The 23473-nt window shown below is 37.2% G+C and overlaps 1 long non-coding RNA gene across 1 annotated transcript in view; it reads right to left on the reverse strand.

Annotated features, from left to right (window-relative positions):
• Positions 1-7129: 7129 nt before the first annotated feature.
• Positions 7130-23473, reverse strand: part of LOC135970787 (uncharacterized) — a 37975-nt gene continuing 21631 nt past the window's right edge. Inside the window, exons 2-3 of the long non-coding RNA XR_010586639.1 lie at positions 8182-8411; positions 7130-7369 (exon numbers count right to left, since the gene is read on the reverse strand). This is a non-coding gene — a long non-coding RNA (uncharacterized lncRNA). The remainder of the gene's footprint in view (positions 7370-8181; positions 8412-23473) is intronic.

A 23473-nucleotide genomic window follows, 5' to 3' on the forward strand; every position in this document is an offset into this window, starting at 1 on the left:
CAACATGTGGGTTTTGCCAGCTTCTAAGTATGTCTATGCCAATTATGCATTCTGGCACTGGGGAAACGACCACAGAATGAGTCTGGGGACTAACTGGACCCACTTTAAGTCAGACATGAGTTAAAACACCATTAATTATCTGGCCTCCACAAGCCCCTACTTTAACTGGAGAACCACAATGATGTTTTGAGTCTCCTAGAATCAACGTTAGCTCAGAGTCAGTGTCCAGTAGTCCCCAAATGTCTGATCATTTCCCTTCCCCTGATGCAGTTACCCTGGTGAAAGGCAGGAGGTTTCCTTGGGGAAGAATGGAAGAAAGATTCACTGCATAAATTTTCAGTACTATAGTGTGGTTCTTCCTCAAGGGGACCCAGACTCCCCTTCATTCAAGGGGTTCTGGGACTGTAAACTGACTTAAATCTGGAAATGTATTCATGATTCTCTGTTTTTATAATTCAAATTAGTCTTTTATCAATTCAACCTAGAAGTTTTCTGCTTATATAAATTAAGTAGGAATATAGTAGACTCCCCATCAACTTAACTTGTAGGAAAATCGTGATTAATTAACCAATGCCAGAGCGATACACAAGTCAGACTAGTCTGATTGCTGGTTTGTTTCTGCTGTCCATTATGGTAGCTATGCCCACCTTGCCTTTGATGGTAGGGTGATCCCACTTGGGCCCTGCCACCTCAGGATCCAATTATTTCTACTGTACTTAAATTTTGTAATTGAGTGACTGTGGTTCCCACTGTTAGATCTGATATACAGAGAAAAGCAATTACAGGGTTCTTCAAAGACGCAGGTGCTATCATCATGAATCTATTTCACAAGGCATTGGTCATGGGTATATGTTCTGGACCATTCCAGCTGGGATGAGTAGCACCAAAGTGACTAATCCACTCCACCATCCCAATCTTTTTTTTTTTTTTTTTTTTTTTTTTTTGAGACAGAGTCTTGCACTGTCACCCAGGCTGGAATGCAGTGGCATGATCTCAGCTCACTGCAACTTCTACTTCCTGAGTTCAAGCAGTTCTCTTGTCGCAACCTCCGCCTTCTGGGTACAAGTAATTCTCCTGCCTCAGTCTCCTCGGTAACTGGGATTAGAGGCATGTGTCACCACACCTGGCTAATTTTTGTATTTTAGTAGAGATGGAATTTCATCATGTTTGCCAGGCTGGTCTCCAACTCCTGACCTCAAGCAATCCACCTGCATGGCCTCCCAAAGTGCTGGGAGTACAGGCATGAACCACCGTGCCAGGCCCATCCTAATCTTTCTGAGCCTTTTGACCCCTTACTCTACATTAAACCAAGGGAGATTAAGCATTTCCAGCTCACTCACAGTGGGCCATCTTTTGCAGCTAACCAAGCAAATAAACTGTTAGAACTTTTATAGTCCCCTGAGCTGCAACATTAAATGCAGAGTCCCTGCATTTAATCTGCATTTAATATATATAATATATTAAATGTATATATTTTGTTACAAATATTAATATATATTTATAAAATAATACATATATATTATATATTTATATATAATATTTATATATTATATAATACATATTTATATATTCTATATATTATATATACTTAATATGTATATATTTGGTGATTCCAAAATGCTAAGGACCCTACTTCTCTTTTTTTTTTTTTTTTTTTTTGAGACGGAGTCTCGCTCTGTCACCCAGGCTGGAGTGCAGTGGCCGGGTCTCAGCTCACTGCAAGCTCCGCCTCCCGGGTTCACGCCATTCTCCTGCCTCAGCCTCTGGAGTAGCTGGGACTACAGGCGCCCGCCACCTCGCCTGGCTAGTTTTTTTTTTTTTTGTATTTTTAGTAGAGACGGGGTTTCACCATGTTAGCCAGGATGGTCTCGATCTCCTGACCTTGTGATCCGCCCGTCTCGGCCTCCCAAAGTGCTGGGATTACAGGCTTGAGCCACCGCGCCCGGCCTAAGGACCCTAATTCTAATAGTATGGAGAACACTGATAGTCCTTGGTGTAAACTGTATAGAGAGCTATTCAAAATAAATGCCTTTGAGACTTCTGATTCACTACTCATGAGAGGCAAGGAGTTTAGTGACTCTATACATAATACTTTTAAAAATATGTGGCGAACCAAGGAATATAATGAAGCTGGTTGGTTGCTCGTAATTTCAGTGTACAAAGTGATTAAAGAAAATGATGAACTCAGAGATTCTGTCTCCTGGCTTCAGAAGCAGATACTGAGCCTCAAATCTGCTAAGATTGCCGTTAGTGAGAGTCTTATCTCCTGTAGGGAAAGAGCTGAAATTTTGGCAAAACAGACACAAGCTCTTATGCAAGTGGCTGACCTGCAATGAAAGGTGCATGCACAGCCTCAACAGGTATCTCAACCTATATATATATATATATGTACGTTGTGTGTGTGTGTGTGTTTCATATGACATGAAAAGGCAAATGCTTCTTTCTCCATGGAGTGGCCCTGCAGCTTTCTTGGCTATATACTCTTCTGGAGATTTTAAGCACCAGGCTTAGATGCTCTAATACAGTTACAAAAACCAAAGGAGAGGGAGGGTATGATGGTTAATACTGAGTGTCACCTCGATTGGATTGAAGGACGCAAAGCTTTGATCCTGGGTGTGTCTGTAAGAGTGGTGCCAAATGAAATTAATATTTGAGTCAGTGGGCTGGGAAGGACAGACTCACACTTAATATGGGTAGTTACCATTTAATCAACTGCCAATGCAGCTAGAATATAAAGCAGGCAGAAAAACATGAAAAGACTAGACTGGCCTAGCCTCTCAGCCTATATTGCTCTCCCATGCTGGATGCTTCCTGCCCTCAAACATCGGACTCCAGGTTCTTCAGTTTGGGGACTCGGACTGGCTCTCCTTTCTCCTCAGTTTGCAGATGTCCTATTGTGGGACCTTGTGATCATGTGAGTTAATACTTAATAAATTCCCCTTCATATATAAATGCCTTCTCAGATCTAAGGAAACAAGGACAGTTGCTATGCCCTGATATTTCTAAGGATTGAAGTTTTTGGATACTCCTGCAGAGCAAAACAAAATAGCTATACATTCCTAGCTGTTTCAGTTTTTAACTTAAGCTAAGATTGTCCTAGAAAATAAGAGCTGAGAGTCATGAGTTTTAGGTTTTAAGTGTAAAAGATTTTAAACCTTCTTTCCATATTTTCTAGTTTCTGTTTTTCAATAACAGCACCTTTTTATAAATCCATATATCAATTTATTGGAATAAATATAGATTCAGGCCATTATCAGAAAATAATCTGACAGAAAGAGCAAACATATGTATTTTACATTCACACATATACACAGGCATACACACACATACAAACACACAAACACAAGTTAAATTTTTCTACTCTATGCTGAGGTAGTGGCAAATTTTCATTATTGTTTGAAAATTTCATTTATTTTCTTGTTCTTCCTACTTTCTTTGTTACTCGTTCTACCAATATCTGGTTTTCTATGCCTCTAAGTCTCATGACTGCTCTTTCAATCCTATTTTGGAAGTCTTTTTTTTCATGGATTGTAACTTCTTTTCCTAATATTGTAGAATGTATAAGACATACAAGTGTCTCTTTTATTAATATTAGTCACTTTTACAGCATAACCTTAAAGTACAATTATACAAATAACACAGATTCTGGCACAGAATAAATATTCAAGAATTAGTGCATGCACAAATGCTGAATAGTGGCTAAAAATCTGATTAGCTTCTGTGTGTTATAGACGGGGACAAATTTTGAAGGACACAGACTACCTAAGCCTGCTCTAGGAGTTACTATTATACAAAAGAGTAGAATTTTCTTTATTCATTTAAGTTAAAATACAAAAATTAGCCAATAAGCAAATTAAACTTATATTCATAGAAATTTAAAATTATTACCTTAAGACTGTCTAGGACTAATTAAAGCTCAAACAAACTATAATGTTAAATTTTGAGACTCATTATCATATAAAATTCCATCTAAGAAGAACTTGTTCTAGAACCTCTCCTAAGGATGTTATGGTCGATAGTAATGTGAAGATAAAATCAAATTGGCTTACTTACTATATACATCAGTAATGTGGTTCTACAAAAACACAATTGTGACAAATATTCTAAAATTAGAGTGCAGTTTAAATAATAGTATTTTCTATTTCAAATATTAGATAACAGGTATGAAGCATACTTGCATTTGGGTGTTTAAAATGGCATTTTAAAACTTGGTCTATTATCTGAAATACTTATTGTATATTTTTCTCAAATTTTATATTTGAAAATTTATTTTAATAGACAAATAATAATTGATATATTTATGGGGTCCCGTGTAATGCTTTGAACTATACAGATAGTAGTAAAAAGAGTCAATAAGCTACTTAACCTAACATCACCTCACCAACTTATCTTCTTGTGGTGAGAGTGTTAAAAATTTCTTCTTTCGGAGATGTTGAAATCTATAATACACCATTATTAACTGTGGTCGCCTGCAGTGCACTAGATCACTAAAACTTATTCCTCCAGTCTGAGACTCTATATCCTTTGATCAACATCTTCCCTTTCCCTATCCCACCCTCTCCCTGCCAGCCTCTGGTAACCATCTTTCTGGTCTCTGTTTCTATGAGATCGACTTTCTTAGATTTCACAAATAAGTGAGATCACGTAGTATCCTGCTGTTTGAGACAACGTAGATGGAACTGGGGTACATTATGCCAAGTTAAATAAGGCAGGCTCCACTTTCATTTCTACTATCAGCTTTTCTCCTGTAGTGTTGTCATCTTGAGTTCTCTATTGAATCACGATGCTGTTCAGAATTTTGTGCAGAGACACTTTCCATTATGCCATGCTTTTTCTTGCTGCTGAATTTATCCTCTTTTCCCACACTGTATGTGGAGCTTCCAAATCTCTCAATTTGGCTTTTTTTTCTTACAAAGTATTTTTATGTCCACTTTCCCAAGAGTCTATTTCTTCTGAAAGATTAAACTATTTTTTTCAATAGTCACAATTTCCAGTAGAACTTGATGATTTTGGTCACTAGCTTGTGTCTAATCGTAGGACAGCGTCTTAGTTCTCAGAATAGGGACTTTCAAACTCTAGGAGGAAAATAAAGCTATTTTCTGGAAGTCTCTGCAACTGAACTGTAAATACCCAGTGTGTGCAGGAGTTATTAACCTGGCAGTTTCCCTCAATTTAGAGTTTCAATTGCCCACTGCTGACTGTGTCGTGACCTCATCATCTCCCTCAATGTTTCTATCTAGTCCTTTTCTTCAAACAACAATTTCTTATTTGCTACTCTCCTTAGCCAAAATGGGAGGGGCTATCTACGGATATATGGAAAATTTCATTCTTCAAAGTTTCCATATCTATTTGTCTTCTTGCTTATCTCAGAAGACAAAAGTATCTCTCACTTCTTGATTTTCTCTGCCACCTGTGACTCTTCCCAAAACCCCATAGCTATCCTTGGGAGTCAACCTGGCACTGGGACATAGCTAAGTGGCACAGTGGTCATAAAGCTAAGTAGTCTCTCATAACTTTCTGCAAATAAGAAGCAATACTTTTATTTTGTATATCAAGCTGATGTAAAAGGCAGTACAATTTTTTATTCATCCTGAAAAACTAAAATGAAAATTACACCCTAGAGAAAGATCGACTTTAGCCTTTATTCAGTAGCTCATCCTTTCTTAAACTGATTGTACCCCATTACATAATCTGCCTAGCACTACCCTTAGTCTTAACAAATCCTTTCCTCTGCTCTCTGTTTCCATTTATCAGAAACCTTCTATCATACATATAAAGAAACATAAACACACACACACATACACACACACACACATGCAACTTTTCCACTTTGCCTAAATCATATGTACCTTTCAACTCAGTCTTTACAGCACTTTCATATTGAAGCACGGCTTACAGTCCCAAATCTCCAGAAAAGTCACCATCTCTTTTCTCGTGGCATTTCCAAATACACCACCTGTGGTGTGACAAGCCAATCTTCCCACATGCTTAGCACAGTATTATTAAGTATATATTAAGGGTTTAGCAGATTTGAGCAAATAGCCTAAACTTATCGAAGCAGGTTTTGTTTGTTTGCTTGTTTTTCAGACACCAACTGGAAGGAAAATTGGGAATATATCGTGTGGCTATTTGCCATGACTGGTGGCCAACTTTGGAATGAATTTCTAATATCTATGGAATTTCCTGTAATATGAGCATTAGCTCCTCAAGTTAGAAGCTGGAAACTCGCTTTCCCAGTTCTTCCTACTCATGTGATACAAACTTCACTAATCAGTCACACCACTTCAGTCTGTTCAAGAAGAAAGCAAAGGGAGAATGCAGAAACAGCATGGCTTTTATCTTTTCACAAAATGTTTGGCTTTCTGAGGAAGTGGAAGCAGAAGTTCTCATATCCAATGTCCTGCCTCAGTGGTGCAAGCTGCAATGTCTGTGCCAAGTCACAGATGAATTAGTTTCTTACTGGGGCAGCCATTAGGTATGAATTGGACTTTGTTGGCTATTTCCCATACAAGCCTGACTATTCCATCTGAAGATTCTTTTATACTTAAATTGTCTAGGAATTATGTTCTTTGTATCCTGGAACTCTGACACCTAGCCTTAGAGTCATATAACTCAAAATAACAAACTCACAATAATTAGGCCATCCTGATATGCTAGATGGCACTAATTTCTTCTTTTTCTTATCAAAATTCTTAAACTGTTATTTTTTTAACATCATATGATTCCTCTTGACCTTTCTTCAACTAAATTGAATTTAAAAGTGACTCAACTCTACCTCAAAGTATATGTGTGAGTGTGTGTGTGTGTGTGTGTGTGTTGTGGGAGGAAATGGTGATGGAAAAGATACAGAATCTTATAACTTTTTATCTTGCATCTGGAACTGAAAACACAGAGGTATTAAGAACAACTGGAAGTTTTAGAAGGTAGTTTCAAATTAATCACAACTAAAATGCGTCTGTAAATACAATCATGGTTTTTTTCTAAGAAAAGCTGATATAAATATACTGCTTCTCATTTGTATTCATCTAAAATGCATAAGTATTTTAGGCTACTCTATTCCTAGAAATTAATTTTCTAAATAATCTATATGTGGCTCTGAATGTATAGATAAAAGATAGCACTCAGGTTGTTTTTTTCTTAAGCATTTATTTCAGGTTTATTTTCGGACACCAATATGTGGAAAACGGTAATAATAATAAATTTGAGACCTAGCTCAACAATGATTTTCTTCTGCAATGGTGGCAACTTCAATCTCCCTGAATTCCTACTCTCTTCCACTGGATGTTGTAGGTAACATTTGCCTAGAAGCAGATTACGATACTGAGTTTAATATGCACATATTTTCTATGCGAGCCCTTGAGATCAATGCCTGTGGAAAGCAAAGGAGGGGAAAAGATTAGGCAGAGGGAAGTGTCCTGCTGTAATCCAGATCCAGCAATGGTCTTAGCCAATCCCACATGGAACTCGAGCTAAAATGTCCTGCTGTGTTATCTCAGATTGGGCCAATATTGTTGTTGGTGAGTCAGTTCAGGTTTTTGACTTCACTACACAAAAAGAATTTGAGAGCAAGTCCAAAGTAAAAGTAGGCCAATGAGTTTACTGTAAAGCAAAAGTAGACTCTGAGAGGCTGAGTAGGATGCTTAAAGGGAGAGAAAGTCCTTAGTGCCTTAGGGGCAATTCCTTTTGTAGGAGCCGTACATATATATTTATAAAATACATAAAAGTGAGGTCAAGTATGCAAATGTGGACCTGAGATTGGCACATACATTCAGCATCGACATGCTCTAACACGCATTGTATAAGACATTAGCATTTAAAATCTCCACCTAGGAGCCTATTTTTTTTTTACTATGAAAATGAGGAAAAGGTCATTACAATCTAAACCCTGAACCTAGCTGCTCAAGTGGGACCTTGGAGATGTCTCTAGCTTCCCCAAGGCAGGAAATTTTAGCTAAGAGCCTCTTGGGCTTTTGGTGCTCATAGGCTGGAAATGAGGGGAGCCTCATCATAAACAAGGGGCTTTTATTCTCTTTCCCTGACCATATCAGGAGCTTGTATCCACCTGGTAGCTGGTATCCTGTAGCACCGCTTATCTTGCAAAAGAGTTAGGTGCATGGGATATGAAAGGGGCCCACGGGGCTTCACACAAGGTGACAAGTTGGTATGGCATCCTAAACTTACTTCTCATGCTCCTGAATGGCTAGTCCTTTCTGCCTTTGCTCTGTCAGTCATCCCTCATGGGCTGTCCTGGAAAGGATCTTGTACTTGGTCAGGTAGGCTCATTCTCTGAAGTTGAGGCAAACCCTGAAAGGGTTGAGATTTAAATGTCACCTGCCAATAACATTCCTGGAAGCTAGAACAATGCATTTTTCCTTGAAGGGATAGCTGGGCAGCTCACAGTGTCCACAATGCTATATAAATAAATAGTAGTGATGTTATAAAGCACTAGCAATACACACACACACAGACACACACGCAGTGTTTCATTAAACCTTAACCCAACAAAATCCTAATCAGCAGAAATTTTCACTTTAAAAATATCTATACAAAATAAGTAATACATCTCTAAAATTTAAAGAATTTTCTAACAATTTTAACATAAAACCATTTATATTTTTATAACTTTTAATTTAATTTTATATTTTATTTTATATACTTATTATAATCGATTTATCATTTTAATTTTTGATTTCTCCTCAACTTTTGAGGGTCAAATTATAATAATACAGGGCTGGACCTAGAAGAAAGCAAGCTCAGCTATTGAGTATCCCATGAAGGTAAAGCAGGACCTGGTTTCTGAACCTTGCACTCACTGGTGTATATTTCATTCCTTGTACCTGAACTGTTACCTGGATTTTCAGCAAGAATAGAACCTTGTTTGCTCTATGGAGTTCTGTAAAACTCATGGTGAAAAAAAAAAAAATGTGATAAAGCCCTGCTGCCTTACCGTATTTCCAGTTCAATTCCTTCTGAGTAAACAGGTGCCAGCCAGGCCTACTGTGACCTTGTGAGTCTAATTGCTTACTTGAGCTCAGGTAAGAACTATAGATGAAGTGAACTTGTTATGACCATTGCCTTGTTTTATTTACTGATGCTATGAAGTGTTAATCATCTCATGTTTGATACTTAAATTTATACTATTAGTGGTAATTTCTAGGTGTAAGGTAAAATAAAATAGAATTGTTAAACCTAGTGTCATCTAAATAATCCCCTCCTATACTTTATGGCTTTGAAATGTCACTTTCAAGAATTCTTGGAATATGGATATAAGATGAGAGGCTGAATACAGTTCTAACTAAATTCCTGCCATTAATGTTATGGAAATAGAAATTGTGTTAATTTTTTGTGGTAATACCTAATAGGAAAGCATGATAACGCATTATTGGTGGACTAGACATTTTGAGAAACTCTTCCAAAATTGAAATCAAGTGGAGATTGGATACATCAAAAACAAAAAAGAAACACTCCTGAGAAAAGGATTGGAGGATGGACTAAGGCACTGCAGAGTAAAAACCATATAGAAATCTTTCAAATTGTGTCCGTATTTCATCTATTCATCGAGAGGAGTCTTAACTCTATGAGTTTTGTCTGCATTCTGCCTCTTCATTTAAAATGAATAATTGTGTATTTCAAGTGAAACATGTACATTTTATTGATCTTTGATATAGTGTAAAGAGTTGTGCCTTACAACCTCTTATAATGTTTACTTATTTTCATATCTGTGGTTTCACTGAATGTTTTACTCTCATTTTTACTTTGGCTTTCTTACCTTTTTTCTTGGTTGGTTTTTTCTGAGCTTTATCAATTTTCTTGTGACTTTGAAATAAAAAATTTCTTTGATATTTTAATATTTAAAATAATTTTCTTCTTGTTACTGTCTTTATGTTTATGAATTTCTTCTTTCAGATTTCCTTTCTGGTGACTCATTATTATTTTAAATCATTACTGTTTTATAATGATGATAACAATTATGATTTTTTTAGATGTTAGTTTCTGCAATGCTAAAGTACTTTATAAACATAGTATGTTTTCTTTCATTATTTCTTGTTTAATAATAAAGTAGTTCAATAAAATCATTTTCCCTTAAGTATGTCATATCATCAAAGTTCTAAAAATTTAGTATTCTCTTTACTTACCCTTATTCTTCAAATAGTTTGTAAATAAAATTCTTATTTCCTTTTCAATTAAAAGTTATTTAGAATAGAGAGTGTGTCTTAGTGTTCAAAATTATTTTATAAAATTTGATCTGAGGCAAACTGGGATCCATTGGAGACCTGATATTCAGTCATACTGAATTTTTTTTTTATTATTATACTTTCAGTTCTAGGGTACATGTGCATAACGTGCCAGTTTGTTACATAGGTATACTTGTGCCATGTTGCTGTGCTGCACCCATCAACTCGTCAGCACCCATCATCTCGTCATTTACATCAGGTATAACTCCCAATGCAATCCCTCCCCCCTCCACCCTCCCCATGATAGGCCCCGGTGTGTGATGTTCCCCTTCCCAAGTCCAAGTGATCTCATTGTTCAGTTCCCACCTATGAGTGAGAACATGCGGTGTTTGGTTTTCTGTTTTTGTGATAGTTTGCTAAGAATGATGGTTTCCAGCTGCATCCATGTCCCTACAAAGGACACAAACTCATCCTTTTTTATGGCTGCATAGTATTCCATGGTGTATATGTGCCACATTTTCTTAATGCAGTCTGCCACTGATGGACATTTGGGTTGATTCCAAGTCTTTGCTATTGTGAATAGTGCTGCAATAAACATACGTGTGCATGTGTCTTTATAGCAGCATGATTTATAATCCTTTGGGTATATCCCCAGTAATGGGATGGCTGGGTCATATGTTACTTCTAGTTCTAGATCCTTGAGGAATCGCCATACTGTTTTCCATAATGGTTGAACTAGTTTATAGTCCCACCAATAGTGTGAAAGTGTTCCTATTTCTCCACATCCTCTCCAGCACCTGTTGTTTCCTGACTTTTTAATGATTGCCATTCTAACTGGTGTGAGATGGTATCTTATTGTGGTTTTGATTTGCATTTCTCTGATGGTAAGTGATGAGCATTTTTTCATGTGTCTGTTGGCTGTATGAATGTCTTCTTTTGAGAAATATCTGTTCATATCCTTTGCCCACTTTTTGATGGGGTTGTTTGTTTTTTTCTTGTAAATTTGTTTGAGTTCTTTGTAGGTTCTGGATATTAGCCCTTTGTCTGATGAGTAGATTGCAAAAATTTTCTCCCATTCTGTAGGTTGCCTGTTCACTCTGATGGTAGTTTCTTTTGCTGTGCAGAAGCTCTTTAGTTTAATGAGATCCCATTTGTCAATTTTGGCTTTAGCTGCCGTTGCTTTTGGTGTTTTAGACATGAAGACCTTGCCCATGCCTATGTCCTGAATGGTACTATCTAGGTTTTCTTCTAGGGTTTTTATGGTATTAGGTCTAACATTTAAGTCTCTAATCCATCTTGAATTAATTTTCGTATAAGGAGTAAGGAACGGATCCAGTTTCAGCTTTCTACTTATGGCTAGCCAATTTTCCCAGCACCATTTATTAAATAGGGAATCCTTTCCCCATTTCTTGTTTCTCTCAGGTTTGTCAAAGATCAGATGGCTGTAGATGTGTGGTATTATTTCTGAGGACTCTGTTCTGTTCCATTGGTCTATATCTCTGTTTTGGTACCAGTACCATGCTGTTTTGGTTACTGTAGCCTTGTAGTATAGTTTGAAGTCAGGTAGGGTGATGCCTCCATCTTTGTTCTTTTGGCTTAGGATTGTCTTGGCAATGCAGGCTCTTTTTTGGTTCCATATGAACTTTAAAGCAGTTTTTTCCAATTCTGTGAAGAAACTCATTGGTAACTTAATGGTGATGGCATTGAATCTATAAACTACCTTGGGCAGTATGGCCATTTTCACGGTATTGATTCTTCCTATCCATGAGCCTGGTATGTTCTTCCATTTGTTTGTGTCCTCTTTTATTTCACTGAGTAGTGGTTTGTAGTTCTCCTTGAAGAGGTCCTTTACATCCCTTGTAAGCTGGATTCCTAGGTATTTTATTCTCTTTGAAGCTATTGTGAATGGAAGTTCATTCATGACTTGGCTCTCTGTTTGTCTGTTACTGGTGTATAAGAATGCTTGTGATTTTTGCACATTAATTTTGTGTCCTGAGACTTTGCTGAAGTTGCTTATCAGCTTCAGGAGATTTTGGGCTGAGACAATGGGGTTTTCTAAATATACAATCATGTCATCTGCAAACAGGGACAATTTGACTTCTTCTTTTCCTAACTGAATACACTTGATTTCTTTCTCTTGCCTAATTGCCCTAGCCAGAACTTCCAACACTATGTTGAATAGGAGTGGTGAGAGAGGGCATCCCTGTCTTGTGCCAGTTTTCAAAGGGAATTTTTCCAGTTTTTGCCCATTCAGTATGATATTGGCTGTGGGTTTGTCATAAATAGCTCTTATTATTTTGAGGTACGTTCCATCAATACCACATTTATTGAGCGTTTTTAGCATGAAGGGCTGTTGAATTTTGTCAAAAACCTTTTCTGCCTCTATTGAGATAATCATGTGGTTCTTGTCTTTCATACTGAATTTAAATAGGCCACATGGGTAGGGAACCTTTGTACTAAAGTTAAGATGCATGCTCTGGGCTGCCTTTTGTGCTTCCTGCAGTTGCACTGTAACAAGACTTAGGTTAAGTCTATTACCTTTTGCCCTTTCGATTCATGCAGCTGGATGTTAGGAGGGCCAGGCCTTTTTGTTCTTATGTGATACTTACTCCCCATTTCTCTTATAGGACATAAAACTGGGGCATAGGAAACTACTCGGTCTGTGAACTACACAGCCTTATCAGCTCCATTTTGGCATGAGACCAAAAATGATCAATTTCTCCAATCTCTTTGAAACTCATGGAAATATTTTAGTTTGTTCTTTCCCCTCACTTCAAGGATAAAACCTATCCTCATATTTTGGGGTCTCCAATAATTCTTGTCATAGACACACCAGGTCACTTTCTTAGGGAACAAAAGACAATGTGATAAAAATCAGAGTTGTACATTACCAAGAGTGGCTACTGGCTTTGAGACAAACATATCTAAGCCCTCAAACTGAAACATTAGTGAATGAGATCTTGCTTTGGAATACTGAAGCAGGACTGGGTTGTATGGAAATTGGGGTCATCCTTAAGAAACCTGAGATTTTAAAGATAGCTTCACTTTCCGTGGGTAGGGTTCAACATGAAAATACTATGTGTTTGTTTGCTAGGCCCAGAAAAAACTCAAGACAGAATAGGCAGAGCTTCAGTATATGGGTTTTATAGGCATTGCTCAGTGGAATGCTTTTCTATAGCCTGTAGTGTACGTACATTTAGTTATCTCTTTTTTTTAATCATCTGGGATATAGGATATCTCTCTTGGGAAGGCAGATTTCCACCATGAAAGGAAGAATTTTAGGAAATAATTATTTTCTTTGGTTGGAATTCTGAAAATAGAAAAATTTCTCTTTACGGTACTCTGGAATAATTCTGAGTATCCTAGTTTCAAAAATTGTAAATGTTTTCTAAGTTCTTAAGAATCAGACGATTTGTGTTGATTTTTTTCTAACTCCTAAAGAATATATTACTTTGGCATAGAATATGAGGTGTGCAATCTTTGTATTTAGAAAACTGAACACATATTGCATTATTTTCTTACATTTTACTGTTAAGAAATGTTTGATAGCAATTTGCTTTTATTTTCCTACTAACAGTCTCTCTATACATCTTCACACACACATACACATATATACATGCATACTTCAGAGCTTCAATTTATTATTAAAATTCAGAAAACTTCACAACCTCTAAATATTTTTTTTAAAAATAGATCTTCTTTGTTGTTGAATAGTTTTTTGCCTTAATTCAGGGAATGTATCATAAGATATTTTAAAAGATAATTGATTAATTATTTGCAATATTTAAACTGCTTTTTCTTGTGTTGATTGAATTATATATTTTGGTAATCAAGTTTTATATCTGAAAGCCACATTTGTAAACTTATTCTTCTTTAAAGACATAAAGACTTTTTGAATATTGTTGAGTGTATAAATTACAGTTAGTTGACTTTTTAAGCTTTCTTATGGCAAATATTCAGAGGGAAAAAAGCCTTTTTGTTTTATTCTGCCAAAAGAGTCTCTATTTTTAGCTACTGAATAGTTTCATATGCTTAGGAATAATCATTTATTGTTCTTCTATTATATAAGAACATCAATGTTTAAATTTAATAGGTAAAATCCTCTTTAATTAGGATGGATTTGTATTGAAATATTAAAGTCTGATTTAAAGAGAGAGATTTGAGTTTCTATTTAATCAAATCAGAGGTTTCACTGTCCAAAACCGGAAGTGTTTATTTCCAGGTTTATTGAGCTATAATTAACAAATAAAAATATATATGTTTAATGTCTGCAACATGATATAATATTAATGTATATATAATGTATACATTGTGAAATGATTACCCCAAATTAACTAACCTGTCCATCACCACACATAGTTACCACTTTGTATGTGTATCTGGTGGGAGCACATAAAATCTAAGTAAGCAAATTTCAAGTAAACAATACAGTAGTATTGTTAACTACAGTCACCATGATATATTTCAGATTCCTAAAACTTATCCATCTTTTTTTTTTTGAGACAGAATCTTGCTCTCAGCCCAGGCTGGAGTGCAGTGGCGTGATCTTGGCTCACTGCAAGCTCCACCTACGGAGTTCAAGCGATTCTCCTGCCTCAGCCTCCCGAGCAGTTGGGACTACAGGTGCACGTCACCACACCCAGCTAATTTTTGTATTTTTAGTAGAGATAGGGTTTCACTATGTTGGTCAGGCTGGTCTCAAACTCCTGACCTGTGGTGATACACCCACCTCATCCTCCTAAACTGTTGGGATTACAAGCGTGAAACATGGCCAAACGTATTCATCTTATGACTGAAAGTTTACACTCTTTGACCAGAATCTCTTCATATCTCCCAACCCACAGCCCCTAAACAAGCACATTCTACTCTCTATTTCTATGAGTTTGACTTTTTTACTTTCCAAATATAAGTGAGGTTATACAGTATTCATCTTTCTGTGTCTGGTTTATTTCACTTAACATATTGTCTTCTGGGTTCATCCACGTTATTGCCATGGCAGGATTTTCTTCTTTGTTTTTTTTTGTGGCTGAATGATACTGCATTGTGTGTGTGTTTGGGTGCATGTGTGTGTGAACACAGTTTCTTTATCCATTTGTCTATCAATGAATGTGTGGGTTGTTTCCATATTGTGGCTAGTATGACTAAAGATGCAATGAACATAGGAGCTACGATATCTCTTTGAGATGCAAATTTTATTTTCTTTTGGATGTATATTCCGAAAAGGGATTGCTAGATAATACTATAGTTCTATTTTTAGTATTTTGAGGAATTCTATACTATTTTCCATAATGGCTATACAAACACCTAGTTGCACCAATAGTGTACAAGAATTTCATTCTCTCTACATCTTGACCAACATGTGTTATCTCTTAATTTTTTTGAAAACAATTATTCTAATATACATGAAGTGATAACTCAGTATTTTAATTTGCATTTCCCTAATGATTAATGATGTTAAGACCCTTTCACATACTTCGTGGCTGTTCAATATGTCCCCTTTGAAAAAAATGTCTATTCAGGTTTTCCAGTCATTTTTAACTTGTTTTTTTCTATTGAATAATATGATTTCTTTATTTTGGATATTACGAACTTATTACATATGTGGTTGGCAAATATTTTCTCCCATTCTGTGTGTTGTCTGTTTGTTTTGTTCATTGTTTCCTTCACTGTACAGAAACTTTTTAGTTTAATGTAGTTTCACTTATTTATTTTTGCTTTTGTTGTCTGTGCTTTTGGTGTCATGTCCAAAAGATTATTTTGACTATCCATATCAAAAATTTTCCCCTATGTTTTCTTCTAATAGTTTTACAGTGACAGATCTCATATTTAAGACATGAATCCAACTTGAATTACTTTTTGTATATGATATAACTTAGGGACCAATTTCATTTTCTTGCATGTGGATATCCAGGATTTCTAAGATCATTTATTGAAAAGGCACTCCAGCCTGGGCAACAGAGCAAGATTCTGTCTTACCCTTTTGTGTATTCTTGCCACACTTGTTAAAGATTCGTTAACCATATATATATGGTTTATTTCTGGGCTTTCTATTTATTCCATTGTTCTGTCTTTTTTTTTATTTTGACAGAGTCTGGCTCTGTCACTGGGCTGAAGCGCAGTGGCGCAATCTCGGCTCACTGCAACCTCCACCTCCCTGCAACCTCTGCCTCCCTGGGTTCAAGCGATTGCCATGCCTCAGCCTCTCTGTAGAGGGTCTGTAACTGAGACTACAGACCCTCCCGACCATGCCTGGGCAATTTTGTGTATTTTAGTAGGGACGGGTTTTCACTATGTTAGTCAGGATGGTATCGATCTCCTGACCTCGTGATCCACCCGCCTTGGCCTTCCAAAGTGCTGGGATTACAGGGGTGAGCCATCGTGCCAGGCCAAATTGTCTATCTTTATGCCAGCACCATATATTTTGATTACTTTAGTTTGTAATACAATTAAAAATGAGGGAGTGTGATACGACCAGCTTTATTCATTTCTCACATGATTGTTTTTATAATTCAGGATTTTTTGGTGGTTTATTACAAAGTTCAGGATTATTTTTCTCTTTCTGTGAAAAATGCTATTGGAATTTTCATAAATATTACACTGAATGTATAAATTGTTTTGGATAATATGAAAATTTTAACAATATTAATTCTTCCATTTCATAAACATGAGATATCTTTCTATTTAAGTCTTTTTCAATTTCTTATATCAGTATCATGTAGTTTAGAGTGTATTTTCATCTCCTCGGTTAAATTTATTTCTAAGTATTTCACTTTTTTGGATGCTAGTGTATATGGGATTGGCTTCTTGATTTATTTTTAAATATTTTAGTTTTAGTGTATAGAAATACAACTGATTTTTGCATATTCATTTAAGATTTTTTTACCCCACTCTTTATTTATTTATTTCCTTGTGGATACACAGTAGGTGTTTATATTTATGGGGTACATGAGATCTTTTGATAAATGTATGCAATATGAAATAAGCACATCATAGAGAATGGGGTAGACTTTCCCTCACACATTTATTCTTTGAGTTACATACAATCCAATTACATGCTTTAGGTTATTTTAAAATGTACATTTAAGGTGACTAGTTACCCTGTTGTGCTGTCAAGTAGTAGGTCTTATTCATTTTCTCTATTTTTATACCCATTAACCATTACTACCTCCTCCTAATTAATAGGGATTTGATTCCACTAAGCAGCAGCAGCTTGAGATAGATGACTGGGGAGATGGGAGAAGTTTTAAGAGTGGGCTTGACAGTGGTAATGGAAGGTGTTGGACTTCTCTGCTGTGTAGAACCCAACTACACTTACTAGCCTCTGGGAGCTATTCTACTCTCTGTGTCTACGAATTCAATTGCTTTAATTTTTAGAACCCACAAATAAATAAGAACATGTTATGCTTCCCTTTCTGTGCATGGCTTATTTCACTTAACATAATGATCTCCAGTTCCATTTCTGTTGTTGCAAATTGCTGGATGTCATTCTTTAATGTGGCTGATTAGTACTCTGTTGTGTTCATGTACCACATTTTCTTTAACCACTTTTCTGGTGATGGGCACTTAGGTTGCTTTCAAATCTTAGCTATTGTGAACAGTATTGCAACAAGCATAGAAATGAGGATATCTCTTTGAGGTACTGATTTTCTTTTCGGGGGGGTATATACCTAGCAGTGGGATTGCTGGATTATATGATAGCTCAATTTTTAGATTTTCGAGGAAGTTTCAACCTGTTTTCCATAGTGGTTGTACTAACTTACTTTTCCACCAACATTGTAAAAGGGTCCCTTTTCTCCACATTTTTGCCAGCATTTCTTGTTGCCTGTCTGTTGCACGTAAGTCATTTTAACTGTGGTGAAATATCTCACTGATGTTTTGATTTACATTTATCTGATAATCAATTATGTTGAGCACATTTTCATATGCCTATTTTCCATCTGTATATGTCCTCTTTGAGGAATGTCCATTCAAATCCTTTGCCAGTTTTTTGATAGGATTATTATATTTTTTCCTTCAGAGTTATTTGAGCTCCTTACGTATTCTGCTCCCTTCTTAGAAGGATAGTTCACAAATATTTTCTCCTATTCTGTCTCTTTGTTGATTGTGTCCTTTGCTGTGTACAGCTGTTTAATCTAATGTAATCTCATTTGTCCATTTTAGGTTTGACTGTCTGTGCTTGTGGGGTATTGCTCAAGAAAATTTTGCCCAGAACAATGTCCTGGAGAGTTTCCTTAATGTTTTCTTATAGTAGTTTTATAGTTTGAAGTTTTAGATTTAAGTCTTTAATCCATTTTCATTTTTTGGTATATGATAAGTGTTAGAGGTCTAGTTTCATTCTTCTTCATTTCAGTTTTTCCAGAACCACTTATTAAAGAGACTGTCCTTTCCCCAATGTTCTTGGCTTCTTTATCAAAAATGGGTTCATTGTAGGTGTGTGGACTTGTTTATAGTCTTGCTACTGTTTCATTGGCCTATGTGTCTGTTTTTATGCCAGTACCATGCTGTTTTGGTTACTATAACTCAGTAGGGTAATACGAAGTCAGTTAATGTGATTCTTCCAGTTTTGTTCTTTTTGCTTAGGATACTGGCTATTCTGGGTCTTTTGCGGTTCTACATAAATTTTAGATTATTTTTTCTAATTCTGTAAAGAATATCATTAGTATTTTGATAAGGATTGCACTGAATCTGTAGATTATTTTGGGTAGTATGGATATTTTAACAATATTGATTCTTCCAATCCATGAATGGAATATTTTTTTTTTCATTTTTTGGTGTCTTCTTCAATTTCATTCATCTGTGTTTTACAAATTTCATTATAGAGATCTTTCAGTTTTTAGTTAAGTTGATTTCTATGCATTTAATTGAATGTGTAGTTAATACAAATTGGATTACCTTTTTATTTTTTTTTCACATTTCAATGTTGACAGGTATGCTACTAATTTTTGGACATTGATTTTGTATCCTGCAATATTACTGAATTTGTTTATCAGTTCTAATAGTTTTCTTGAGAAGTCTTTGTTTTTTCAAATATCAGATTATATCACTTGCAAACAAAGATGATTTGACTTTGTTTTGTGCTACCTGGGACTTCCAGTACTATGTTGAATAACAGTGGTGCCATGGGGCATACTTGTCATATTCCAGATCTTAGAGGAAGAGCTTTCAGTTTTTTTTCCTATTAAGTATGATACTAGCTGTGGATTTGTTGTGAATTGCTTTTATGTAGAGATATATTCCTTCTGTACTCAGTTGTTTTGAGAGTTTTTATCATGAAGGAATGTTTAATTTTTATCAAATGCTTTTTCTCAGGGTGTATTGAAATAATTACATGGCTTTTGTCTTTCATTCTGTTGATATAATGTATCACACTGAATGATTTGCATATGTAGAAACATTCTTGTATTCTAGGTATAAATCCTATTTGGTCATGATAAATGATCTTTCTAATGTATTGTTGAATTCAGTTTGCTGATATTTTGATGAGAATGTTGGCATTAATCTTCATCAGAGATACTGGCTTGTAGTTTTTTTGTTTTGGATTTTTTTATTTTTTAATTTTTTTTATTTTTTATGTATGTCAGGTTTTGGTTTCAGGGTAATACTGGACTCAGAATGAGTTTGGAAGTATTTCCTCCTCTATTTTTCAGAATAGTTTTAGTAGGATTGTTATTATTTTCCTTAAAATGTTTGATAGAATTCAGTAGTGAAGCCATCAGGTCCTGAGATTTTCTTTACTGTGAGACTTTGTGTTACACTTTTGGTCTTCTTACTCATTATTTGTTTATTCAGATTTTGAATGTCTTCTTGGTTGAATCTTGGTGGGTTTTATGTGTCTAGGAATTTGTCCATTTCATCTAGATTTTCCAATTTATTTGCATAGAGTTGCTCATAGTAGCCACTAATGTTCTTTTGAAATTCTGTGGTATCAGTTGTAATATCTTTTACTATTTCTGATTTTATTTATGTTGGGAGAAAAGCTGAGTGTTAGGAGAGAAGCTGAGGCAGGACTTGCATGTCTGCTAGACTTGCTGGCTCCTTGCTTCTAACACTCCCATTATCTCAAGTAGCCATATATTTGAAAGAAAATGCTAAACCGTCACAGCTGTAGCTCATTCGCTTGATACATCACTTCTTTCAACCCCCACATCCTCATCATCTGTTTCTTTGTTGGATCACCAATAAATAGCTTGGGCTCCCAGAGCTCAGGGCCTTCGCAGCCTCCATACTAGCGTTGGCCCCCTGGTCCCACTTTCTCTCCTCAGTTGTCTTTTCTCATTCTGTGTCCGGAATTGGTGGGTTCTTGGTCTCACTGACTTCAAGAATGAAGCCATGGACCCTAACGGTGAGCATTACAGTTCTTAAAGATGGTGGTTCTGGAGTTTGTTCCTTCTGATGTTCCGATGTGTTCAGAGTTTCTTCCTTCTGGTGGGTTCATGGTCTCGCTGGCTTCAGGAGTGAAGCTGCAGACCTTCATGGTGAGTGTTACAGCCCTTAAGGCAGCGTGTCTGGAGTTGTTCCTCCTGTCTGGAGTTGTTCATTCCTCCCAGTGGGTTCGTGGTTTTGCTGGCCTCAGGAGTGAAGCTGCAGCCCTTTGCTGTGAGTGTTACAGCTCATAGAGGTGGCATGGACCCAAAGAGTGAGCAGCAGCAAGATTTATTGCAAAGAGCAAAAGAACAAAGCTTCCACACTGTGGAAGGAGACCCAAGCAGGTAGCCGCTGGCTGGCTTGGGCAGCCTGCTTTTATTCCCTTATCTGACTCCATCCACATCCTGCTGATTGGTCCATTTTACAGAGAGCTGATTGGTCCATTTTGACAGAGTGCTGATTGGTGCATTTACAGTTCCTGAGCTAGACACAGAGTGCTGATTTGTGTGTTTACAATCCTTATGCTAGACACAGAGTGCTAGACAGAAAAGTTCTCCAAGTTCCCACTAGGTTACCTAGATACAGAGTACTAATTGGTGTATTTACAAACCTTGAGCTAGACACAGAGTACTGATTGATTTATTTACAAACCCTGAGCTAGAAACAGAGTGCTGATTGGTATATTTACAATCCCTTGGCTAGACATAAAGTTTCACCAAGTCCCCACTGGACTAGGAACCGAGCTGGCTTCACCTAGTAGATCCCACAACAGGGCCTCAGGTGGACCTGCCCGACAGTCCTGCACCATGTGCTTGCACTCCTCAGCCCTTGGGCAGTAGATGGGACAGGGTGCTGCAGCACAGAGAGCAGTGCTAGTAGGGGAGGCTCAGGCCACGCAGGAGCCGATGGCAGGGAGGAGGCTCGGGCATGGCGGTCTAAGGGTCCCAAGCCCTGCCCCATGGGGAGGTGGCTGAGGCCCAGCAAGAATGTGAGCACAGCACCAGCAGGCCAGCACTGCTGGGGGACCTGGCACACTCTCTGCAGCTGCTGGCCCAGGTGCTAACTCCCTCACTGCCCGGGGCCTGCTGAGCCCACGCCCACTCAGAACTCACGCTGGACCACAAGCACAGTGCCGGCAGCCCTGGTTCCCGCCCATGCCTCTCCCTCCACACCTCCCCAGAAGCAGAGGGATTGGGCTCCAGCCTCAGCCAGCCCAGAGAGAGGCTCCCACAGTGCCATAGCAGGCTGAAGGGCTCCTCAAGTGCTACCAGGTGGATGCTGAGGCCGAGGAGGAGTGGAGAGCAAGGACCAGCACGTTTTTACCTCTCAATTCCTTAGACTCCAGTGGACTTTGTTGCCCCACAGCCTGGTGTTGGGTCCGATCACCCCAACATTCCTAGCACCTAACATGGGGTGATGAAGACCCCAGTGAAGGAATGCTAGAGCATGTGAAAGTGGAGGACACATCATCAGAGGATACCCAAGGACGACTGAAAGAAGCTCAGTGGGAAAGCTGAGCGCTCAGAAGAACCAGAGTAACAATGGGACAAAGTGAAAGCAAACATTCTGCTTATTTGAATTTCTTAAGTCATTTATTATGAAGAGGGGGAGTGAAAGTTAGTACTCAGAATTTGTTAGCACTCTTTAGTACAGTAAAGCAGTTTTGCCCATGGTTTCCAGAACAGGGAACTATGGAGTTGGATGAAAGGGAGAGAATTGGAAGATATTTTTTAAAAGGCGTATAAAGATGGAGCAAAAATTCCAGCTTCCATTTGGTCAATGTGGGCGCTAATAAAGGCAGCTCTTGAGCCATTTCAAACAGATGATCAGGCATATTCAGATGAGGAAGAGGAGGATGAGTGTAAAAAACTAACTTCAGATTCTGAGTGTGAGGAACAGCTACCAGAGGAGGTTAAAGAAGAGAAAGGAAAACTAAAAAAAAAATTGTTTAACTAGCCTGTTGGCTCCACATCTCGAATTAAGTGAATGGCTACCTCCTCTCTTTCCCCTTAATGGGCAAGTGAATGAGTTAGTTGAATATATTAAGGATTGTGATGGCATTGGAGGTAACTTACTTAAGGCTACTCTTTAACTCAGGCTATGGCTGGATTGCAAGTAGGAAAAAATGTACCCTGTTTCTCAGGTCTTGCTTCAATTGTGGGCAATTTGGACACAGAAAAAAGGAATGTAGAAAAGGAAATGCTATCTAGTAATGGAAAAGCCTCGTTTGCAGGACCTCAACAGCAAATTTTTCAAACTGACTTTGCTTCTGCTTAAAGGGCTGAACTTATGGCTGTGATAACATTGTTAAAAACTTTTAAACAGCCCATAAACATTGTTTCTGATTCAGCCTATGTATTGCAAGTCATGCAAAATATTGAATGTGCCTTAATTCAAATGTGACTGATGAACACCTTAATCGTTTATTTCATTCTTTACAGCAAGCAGTGCAACAAAGTCATCCCCTTTCTATATAACTCATATGAGAGCACATACTAATCTCCTTGGCCCTTTAACTAAACTTAATCAAAGGGTGGGTACATTGGTGTCTGTAGTCTTTGCTGATGCACAAAAATTCCATTCTTTAACCCATCTTAATGCTACAGGCCTTAGAAAAATGTATGGTCTATCATGGAAACAAGCTGAATAAATTGTGCAACACTGTTCTGCCTGACAAGCCCTAGAGGTTTATCTCCAAATTCCATCTGGCAGATGGATGTAACACATATTCCTGCTTTGGAAAATTGTCCTTTGTTCATGTTTCAGTAGATACCTATTCACATTTTATCTGGGTCACATGTCAAACAGGGGAAGCTACAGCTCATGTCAAAAGACATATTTTGTCTTGCTTTTCAGTTATGAAAATCCCTGAAAAAATCAAAACTGATAATGGCCCAGGATACTGTAGTAAAGCCATGGCTAAATTTTTTTCA

Source organism: Macaca fascicularis, chromosome 5 (genome assembly GCF_037993035.2).
Source record: "Macaca fascicularis isolate 582-1 chromosome 5, T2T-MFA8v1.1".
Lineage (NCBI taxonomy): Eukaryota > Metazoa > Chordata > Mammalia > Primates > Cercopithecidae > Macaca > Macaca fascicularis.